Source organism: Odocoileus virginianus, chromosome 31 (assembly GCF_023699985.2).
Source record: "Odocoileus virginianus isolate 20LAN1187 ecotype Illinois chromosome 31, Ovbor_1.2, whole genome shotgun sequence".
NCBI lineage: Eukaryota > Metazoa > Chordata > Mammalia > Artiodactyla > Cervidae > Odocoileus > Odocoileus virginianus.
This window is the reverse complement of record NC_069704.1, coordinates 35972115-35981674: the sequence shown is the minus strand read 5'-3', so window position 1 is coordinate 35981674 and position 9560 is coordinate 35972115. Positions and strand designations below refer to the sequence as shown.

At 47.9% G+C, this 9560-nt stretch overlaps 2 pseudogenes; both read left to right on the top strand.

The window, feature by feature from the left end:
* The first annotated feature begins 4480 nt into the window (after positions 1 to 4480).
* LOC110140270 (ribonuclease P protein subunit p14 pseudogene) lies at positions 4481 to 4933 on the top strand (annotated as a pseudogene).
* A 114-nt stretch (positions 4934 to 5047) lies between these two features.
* On the top strand, positions 5048 to 5556 carry LOC110140269 (hydroxyacyl-thioester dehydratase type 2, mitochondrial-like; annotated as a pseudogene).
* Positions 5557 to 9560: the final 4004 nt, after the last annotated feature.

The following is a 9560-nucleotide window of genomic DNA, read 5'->3' as shown; positions in this document are numbered from 1 at the left end:
ACTGGAACAGAGTTTCCAGTTGGGGAAGATGAAGAATTCTGGAGACTGGTGATGGCTTCACGATAAAGTGAATGTCCCTGGGACTTCCCTGGTGTCCAGTGGCTAAGACTTTGCACTCAGCGCAGGGTGCCCAGGTTCAATCCACACCACACGCTGGAGTGAAGACCCAGTACAGCCATATAAATAAATAAATATTAAAAAATAAAATAAAGTGAATGTACTTAATGCCACTGAACTGCACACTGAAAAATGGTTAAAATGGTACATTCTATGTTATATATATTTCTACACCAATAAAAGTAAAGCAATGTATATTCTAATTCAGGGAAACAAGACTAACATTCATAGGACATTAAATAGCCATGCCAGGGAGTGTGTGATGAAGTGTCAGGGAAATGGCACAACCATGGAGACCTGGTCAGTCCCCATGGACTCAACTTCCCCAGAGAGACTGGCTCACGATCCGAGTCCATGGTTTCAAGAGTAAAAACTACATCTTAGGTAGGACAGGCTATGTCAATCACAGGGCCCAGCGCAAGACGGTGAAGAATTTCAAGAAGACGACTATACTTCAATTAAAAAACAGATTTCAAGAGGATGGCAACAGAGCATTCAACCAGGCACAAGGGCCTTCTGGGACATTCCTGCTGGTCCAGTGGTTAAGACACCACACGCCAATGCAGGGGCCATGGGTTGGATCCCTGGTTAGGGGACTAAGATCCCTACACGGTGCAACCAAAACTAAAATACACAATTAAAAAGCACAGCACTGGCTGAGCTAACCCAGGAAGCCAGCCCTGCTACCCACCACCAGGCATGGCCGGTAGGCACATGTCACCTTACTGGACAACAGTCTGAATCGTTTCATCAAACACTAACCTAGAGGTTGTTCTGAAGGTATTTTGTGGAAGCACTAAGCATCTACAGTGAGTTAATTTAAAGGAAATGACCCTCAGTAATGTACTGATGCTGAAGCTCCAATACTTTGGCTACCTGATGCAAAGAGCCAACTCATTGGAAAAGACTCTGATGCTAAAGATTGAAGGCAAAAGGAGAAGGGGGTGGCAGAGGATAAGATGGTTAGATAGCATCACCAACTCAATGGACACGAATCTGAGCAAGCTCCAGTGAGATAGTGGAGGACAGAGGAGCCTGGCGTGCTGCAGTCCATGGGGTCAGAAAGAGTCGGACACAAAATAACAACTGAACAATAACAATGTACATGGGTGCTGGGGTTCAGCCCCGGCGGAGTCCAGGGGTTCCCTTTGGATGAGCGGTGACGGCGAAGAAAAAGGAAGCGAGTCGAGTCTTGGTTGAGTGCAGAATCAAGACTACTTTATTCTTTTACATCAGTGCTTATATACCCTAAAACCAATAATCCTTTAAAGAGGTTTAAGGAGGGGGGAATGATAAGATTGTACCAGGTGCATAATCATGGGTTACATCATAAATAACTTTCCAGAACAGTCAATACCTACACATAACTTTTAAACAATTCAATGGCAGCAGCTAGTCAACTGTGAAAAGCCATCTACAAACCTTATCTTGGGAAGCTCAGCCCCTGGCGGACTGAGCTCTGGTATGTAATCCTAAGGGTCAGAGGTCTCATGAATTCCCTCCTGATCACACCCTAAAGAATCTTCTCAATCTCGTAATGGACTCTATCTACTTTTGCTTATGGGATAGATAGGCCTGTTTACTGGGACCCATGTGCCCCCAGGGACTGTCTTGCTGCTATGCAAAGGTTTCAAGGAGGGATTTTAGGTAAGAGTCAGACTAGTTTTTAGGGAACATAGAAGAACACAAAGCATCAGAAGATGAAAGGACAAAGGCCTGGGAGTGGATGCTGGGGCGGTCTCGAGAAACCCCCAGAGGTCCGGACGCCTTTGCGTGTGGAGTGGTCTTGGAGGTCTGGATGCCTTTGCGTGCCAGCTCCTTGAACCCAGACCTTGTCACGGGCGAGGTTTCTCTCACCGGCTCCCGACACATGGGCTTCATGCAACAGTAGAAAGGCCTTCAAAACAAAAGTTGACATTTCTAAGAGAAGAATAAATTCTATTTCAAGAGCTGCTGGCTGAGTTTCCAGCCTGTGGGGCTGCCCTACAACTGTCAGACTTGAGCCAGCTCCTTGACATCAGTCTAACATAAACATATACACTGGTTCTATTTCTCTGGAGGACCTGACAGATACATAAGGAAAGAGATGGACTGGTGATGTTAATACAAAGAAAAGCGTGATGGGCTAAACCCTGAGGCTCGGGAAAAGATGGAGGTCAAGTCACTCCCTGTTGTACTAAGAAAACCAAGTCTCAGAGAGTTGAGGAAACTTGTTCAATGTGACACAGCAATTTAGGAAAGACAGTGCCCCTAAATATTTCAATCAAGGTACATCTCAAAACCCATATTTTCAATAGCTCGAATTCAATTTTTAAAATCTGTGGATTTTGTATTCTATTCCATTATGTAATTGTGTTTTAAAGTTTTGAGCAATGTTTTATTTTTCAAAATTTTAGATGGCATTTCTGCCCCAGGCAGGAGTGCCATGCTTGCTGTGTGTTTTATGGCACCTTACATGAAACCCAGGACAAGTGCAGGCTTTAAGGAAGACCCAGTGCAACGGCTTAAGTCCAAAACCTGAGATTCAGTTAAACATCAACTCCTGGAATGCTGAGGTCAAAGAATATTCTGGAAATAGACTTTCTAACTACCAGAGAACCCGAGGCCCCTTCCTAGATCAGGCTTTTGATGAATTATAATTTAGTCTTCCTTTGATTTGAGACCTTTTAAAGCCTGAAGGTCATCTTTTCCCCCAAATTCTCATTGCAGGGTCCTTTTGAGACTGAGTGTATACTGAGGCCATAAATTGTGCTCCTGAATCCACCACTGCTGCAGATCGACTTTTTCTCTCCTCCTTCGCCTCCTGCTGGCCATTGCTGGTCCAGATTCCCACTGGCTGTCTTCCCCTCTCTCCCAGTGCTGTCTTCAGGCCCAAGCCTCGGGTCATATTGTGCTTCAGTGGCAAACACTCTCCTCACCTCAGGGGACTCGGAAAATCATGGGCACTGAGATTCAGAACCTGTGCTTCGAACAGTAAACAGTGATCGTCTGCAGCATCTTTAAAGTAGGCTGGAAGGATGAGGAAAAGGTCCTCCTGGGCCAGTGTGAAGCTCAGTCGCAGTACAGCATCAGGGCTGTTGGGCTGCGGGTGGCCCTCAAAGTCAAATTTGGGGTGAGCAGTCACCAGCCGAAAAGTAACATGCAGATTTCACCAAGTGGAGTGAGTGGACTGTGGGCAGCTTCTCCCCTCAGGTGGCCGCCTGGCCCCTGCACCCTACAGGTGCACAGCAGAGAAAAGGAGGGTTCCAGGTGACCTCTGAGGGTCCCAAAAGGATGCACCACCGATCAGAAAGCCTCCCCAAATGCAAAGATGTGGGACATTTAAAAACCAAGACGGATGCCCCCTCACTTCACTTGCAGGTGTCTCTGCATGGGGATAACCCCAAACCGGCCACGCCAACCTGACCACCTGCAGGGGCTCGGACGGGAAGACAGACAAAGGAACGTGTGGGTCAGCTGGCGGGAGCCAGCAGTGCAGCAAAGCCCAGCATCTGCGGAGCCACAGAACAGCTCTGGTCCTTCTCAAGGTCAGCATCCACCCTCAGCCCTGGAACAGGGACTCGTGGCGCCCCCTGGTGGCAGCTGTCGGGATCCTGCGCGGTGCAGGCTCAAGAGGAACAAAAGGCTTTCCTCAAGAGGAACCTCAAAGGTTTTCCAAGTTGCTCAGTGGTAAAGAATCTGCCTGCCAATGCAGGAGACTCAGGTTCGACCCCTGGGTTGGGGAGATCCCCTGGTGAAGGAAATGACAACGCATTCCAGTATTCTTGCCTGGAGAATCCCAAGGACAGAGAAGCCTGGTTGGCTACAATCCATGGGGGGGTCGCAAAGAGTCAGACACAACTGGGCACACACGAAGGCAAGCAAGGCTGACCCTAAAGGCGTGAAACTGGCTAGTCTCAAACTCCGAAGCCACCAGAAGGGCCTCAGAAAAGGGAGAAAACCCTGGAGGATGGGGGCGGGGCAAGAGGGAACAGATTTCTTCCTGCAAAAGTAGGTTTCAAATTGAGAAGGGGTGGAGGATATCCCTGCTGGTCCAGCGTAAGGCTCCCTGCTCCTAATGCAGCGACCCCAGGTTCTATTCCTGATCAAGGAAATAGATCCTGCCTGCCGCAGTGGAATCCAGTCCAGTCAAATAAATAAAATAATTTAAAAAATGAAAACAGAAGGCGGAGGGCTGGCGGGCAGCAAGGAGCGGCCTTGGGTACCTCCCGCTCTGGCGGCGGAAGCCACGGACTAAGGCGAGGCCGGGCCGCGAACCATCCCCGGGCTCTCTCTACAACGCGGTCTCAGTCGCGAGGAGAGAGACCACGTGTGCAGAGCGCATGCGCCTGGCCCCAGGTAGGGGAGAAATCAGTGGCAGAAGTTAGTCCAAAGAAAGTTGAAAACGACTTCAAGTGCCCAACACCCTCTTGACTCAATATAGATGTGATCAGCACTGGAAAAAGATGCCAGCCTCAGATGCCACATAGAAAAGAACTGTTTACAAAAATCCCTCTGAGTACCACGACATGAAAGTCCGCCTAGAATTTCAAGATTGTGGGATTGGACTGAATGGTGCAAAATTCAAACAGCTGCTATTTTAGCCCTGAAGGTCCTCTTTGGTGAGGTTGATGCTGCGTTACCCTTGGACGTTCTGACCTATGAAGAGAAGACCCTGTCAGCCATCCTGAGGATTTGCAGCAGTGGTCTTGTCAAATTGTGGAGCTCTCTGACCTTGTTAGGATCCTATAAAGGCAAGAACTGTGATTTCAGAGTGATTCAGGTTTATCCACTTCTTGCGTTATCCGGCAATAGTAGGGAACTAGTATTGAATTGAGTAGTCTTCAATTTGAGAAAATATTCCTCTCTCAAAAGTATTCTTTGGTGCCAGTATGTTTGGAGACTGAAGCAGCCCAAAAGCTCCTGTCGATGGAATTTGAGAGTGCTGAAGATGCTCCCAGTAATGTCCAGCCGTCACCTGTGGTGGGGTTGACTTCACAGGAGAATCTGCCTGAGCCAATCAGTACCGAACAGGCAGCCCTTAGAGCACATGCAATTCGGAGTCGGAGACTGGGCTGAAGTCGGAGATGGGGCCTTCACACAGAGGGACGTGGCCACCTTCTCAGAATTAACAGGGGACGTCAATCCTTTGCACTTAAATGAAGATTTGCAAAACACACCAGATTTAGAAAAACAATTGTCCATGGAGTTTTGATCAACGGACATATTTCAGCTTTCCTCGGTACTAAAATGCCGGGGCCAGGCTGTGTATTTCTTTCCCAGAAAATTAACTTTCCAGCCCCTTTATATGTTGGGGAAGTTGTTTTAGCTTCTGCAAAAGTGAAAAAGCTGAAGCAGTTCATTGCCATCGTTACAGTGTCATGTTCTGTACTAGAAAGTAAAAAGACTGTTATGGAAGGCTGGGTTAAAGTTACGGTTCCAGAAACACCCAAATCCTGAAATACGTCTTTAAAGATGCAAGTTCAGGCGTCAGTGTTTTTAGTATTGAAAGCCTCTGGGGAAAACAGGGATTGCTGTTCTTCAGCAAGGACGGGCTCATAGACCTGTACTGGGGGAGAGGAGCAGGTAAAGAGTTGTTCCAGTGTCCACTTATGCTTCACTCAGGCTTAAGTATATTCATCATCTATCTAGGTTTTCAAAACTGAAAAAAACAGGCAATTCCCTGGCAGTCAAGTGGTTAGGACTCCAGGCTTTCACTGCCAGGGCCATGGAGCCAATCCCTAGTCAGGGAACTACGATCCCACAAGCTGGGTCCCACAAGCCATGTGGCCCAGCGCACACACACACACAAACAGAGAAAATCAGTGGTGATTCTAAGGTTGCACATTGTTAACCAGGATCCCACAAGGAGTCATTAAAAAAGGAAAAAAAAAAAAAAAAAAACTCTGAAAAAAGTGTTAGGAAAGTTATCATTTAGATTAATGTTCTACTTTTAGGATTTCAAACCAAATTAGATTTGCATTTAGATAACACAAACCTGCCTATATCTGTGTAAAATAAAAATTTGTTAAAGTCGCTGCATTTATAAGTAGCAAGCGTTTAATTATTAAAGGCAATGATGGAAGCTAGGTCACCTTTGAACACCTATCTTTTACCAGTAAATATTCTTAGATCCTGTTCTTCAGCAATTTCTGAGTCAGAATTTATTATAATTCATTACGTTTATACCAAGATGGTGATTTTTTGACCCTTCAGTGTCACTTGCCCTTCAGATGGTTTTCCTGTCACTGGGGGAGGGTTTATGTACATCTTTGGACTCATTTCTATAAGCTGAGTGTTCTATAAGCAGGAGTTCTATAAGCAAGAGTGCTGGAGATGACAGATACAAACAGGTAAGCACAAATCCCAGCCTCTACACGGTACTGCTGTTGTCCATTCTCATCTGGGAGCAAGGTTACAGGCTTCCTGATTTTGGAGCTACCTGGCCAAAAATGAAAGAACAGAGAGTTCTTTATTAAACAAAGAGTTCATTATTAACCTGGTAAATTTGTTCCATGTGTTCCAGCATTTACTTGCTTTCTTACTGACTGATTTGGCAGGCGTCAGTTCTATTAATAAATTCTGCAGACCTGAGTCCTCGAGTTGTCTTTAGATCTATATTCAACACTGATACTTCCTGGGTTTGCCAAGCCTTTCTGTCACAGTGAGAAAACCCCAGGCAAATGCTCGGTCATGAGAGGACACTGGGGCAGAGGCCTCGGACCCCAGAGTCAGACTTGGATTTGATCTCAATTCTGCATTTCTGCAAATAAATGGTTCATATTGTGTCTATGCTTCCCAGGTGGCAAGTGGTAAAGAACTCAGGCTGCCGACGCAGGAGACATAGAGACACACGTTTAATCCCTGAGTTGGGAAGATCCCCTGGGGGAGGGCACAGTAACCCACTCCAGTACTCTTGCCCGAAGAATCCCATGAACAGGAGTCTGGCAGGCTCCAGTCCCTGGGGCTGCAAAGGGTAGGACAGGACACGACCGAGCAACTGAGCACACATTATGTCTACACCCACACTTGCAATGACCTCTCCTCGGTCCACTTCCTGCCTGAAGCTCTTGCTCAACTGCGGTTGCGACTCTGGGAATCTGTTTCTTGTGGAGTTTCCATTCCTTCGGAGGCACACAAAAGAAGCAGTTTTATTCATTCTGACCACTGTTCTCGTCACTTGATAACAGCGAGAGCAGATTGTTTTACCTCCTGAGCATCTCACAGGTAATAAAAGGATGCGTGTACTTTGGAACGTCACTCTCCCGTGCAAAGCCAGGCGCTTTCTCTCCCCATCAGAGAAGGGGCGCACCGGCTGCACCCCTGGCGCTCTGAGACCCTGAGCAGAGTGGGGAGGGGCGTGGCCACACGCTGGCCCCGCCCCCCGTCCTCCTCGCTCCGGCCAAGCTCCTCTGAGGCGGGGGAGGGTCGTGCCTGGTCTGCTGGCGCGGGCTGCTTCTGCCATTGATCTCTTCTCATCACGGACAAGTGAACAGTGTCCCTGGGTGGGCCTTAAACTTGGCCCCTGTGTCCTCCATAGGCCCTGCCAGCAGCCCAAGTCTCCAGCCCCCTCAGGGGGACCAAGGCTCTGTGACCTGTTGACCACTTTCTTCCAATCCTGTCACTGTGACTCCGTGACCATGTAGCCCCGGGAGAGATGACGCCAGGAGCCTGGGGAGTCCTGAGCTGCGTGACTGTCATCCCCAGCCCCACCACTTGGTGGCGCGCTCTCGCCTTCTGCATACTTTCTGGGGGCTTCTTGGCTCCCACCGCTCCCCTATTCCCTGCTACTTCACAGGGTAGGGCTGCAACCCGCGGTCTCCTTCTATGGCCTCTGTGGGCCGCAAGGAACTCCGGCGGGGTCTTCTCCCCTCTAGGCACTTCTCACATGAAAGCTGCCGCCACCACCCCAGGCAGCTGCTATGCTGTGGAGGAAATAACCACTGACCTGAGGGTAATTGTGGGGAACTGATGGGATTATACACAATAATTGGCCCAGGGATTAGAGAGCTGTGGTTGGCCCAGGGTTCCTGTTAACAGTTGCCCAGGCTGCACACTGCACAACTCTGGTGTCATTTCACTTCATGGTCATCAGAGACGATATCTAATCATAGGTTTCTGGCAGAAGACAGCCAAGTGGCGATACAGAGGCTGACAGCAGGGTTCATGATTCCACCTGCCCCCGCGCCACCCTCCGCACCAGGCAGAGGTCAAGCCCTCTCTTCTCAGAACATCAAGCCCTGCTCCCTCTCTGCCACAAGGATCCTAGAAGCTAGAAACCAAGGGCCCATTAGGCACAGATCCCCAGCTGGAAGATCCCCACCCTGTCTCATCCAATACCTTGGTGACTTCATCTCCTGCTTCAGGGCTCTCTGGGGCCTCAGGCTGGGATTTCTATCAGAGATGGAGGGACATCCAAGGACCCTCAAACCAGGTCACTGTGCAAAGAGGGAAACAGGAAGGGGAAAGGGGCATCCAATGAAACTCAGAGTCAGCTTCAGGCTCTGTCTCTCTCTCTCTTTTTTTTTTTTTTTTTTGGCTTTTATTGTTGTTCAGTTTCTCAGTCATGTCTACTTTCAAACCCCATGGACTGCAGCACACCAGTCTTCCCCATCCTTCACTATCTCCCAGAGTTTGCCCAAACTCATGTCCATTGAATCGATGATGCCATCCAACCATCTCATCCTCTGTCGCCCCCCTTCTCCTCCTGCCCTCAGTCTTTCCCAGCATCAGGGACTCTTCCAGTGAGTCGGTTCTCATTGGTATGGTATTTTTGGCTACGCATGGTCTTCATTGCTGCATGTGGGCTTTCTCTAGTTAGGGCAGGCAGTTGTGGTGCATGGGTTTTTAATTGTGGTGGCTTCTCTTGTTGCAGAGCACAGGTTCTAGGCACATGGGCTCAGTAGTTGTGATGCATAGGCTCAGCTGCCCCATGGCATGTGGGATCTTCCCGGACCAGGGATCAAACCCATGTTCCCCACATTGGCAGGCAAATTCTTAACCAGTGGACCACCAGGGAAGTCCTAGACTCTGTTTTTAAGGGGCAAGTCTAGAATTTAAAGGGAGTTGCATAAAAAAGAAGCAACAACTGGGTATAGTGACTTCCAACATCCAGCAGCATAGTGGAAAACAGAAAATAACTTGTGAAATGTAATAAGTGACATTAATGTAATACATACTTTACAATTATGGTCATTTTAGCAAATCCTTTCTGAACCATACCCTAATTAATGTATATCTTTAAGTGAATCACATAAACCTACCTTCCTCTGAATTTCCTTGATAGCAATACTAAAGTACTAGCTTCTGTGAACATAAACTAATAGACATTATCATCTGTTGGCAAGGGTGCTTATAACTTAAGAGAGAAAAAGAATAGTAAACTAAGAATATTTTAAGCTTTAATTTACATGTGGATTTTGTTACAGACCTGGGGTGCAGGCAGATGGTTTTTATTTCCCTTT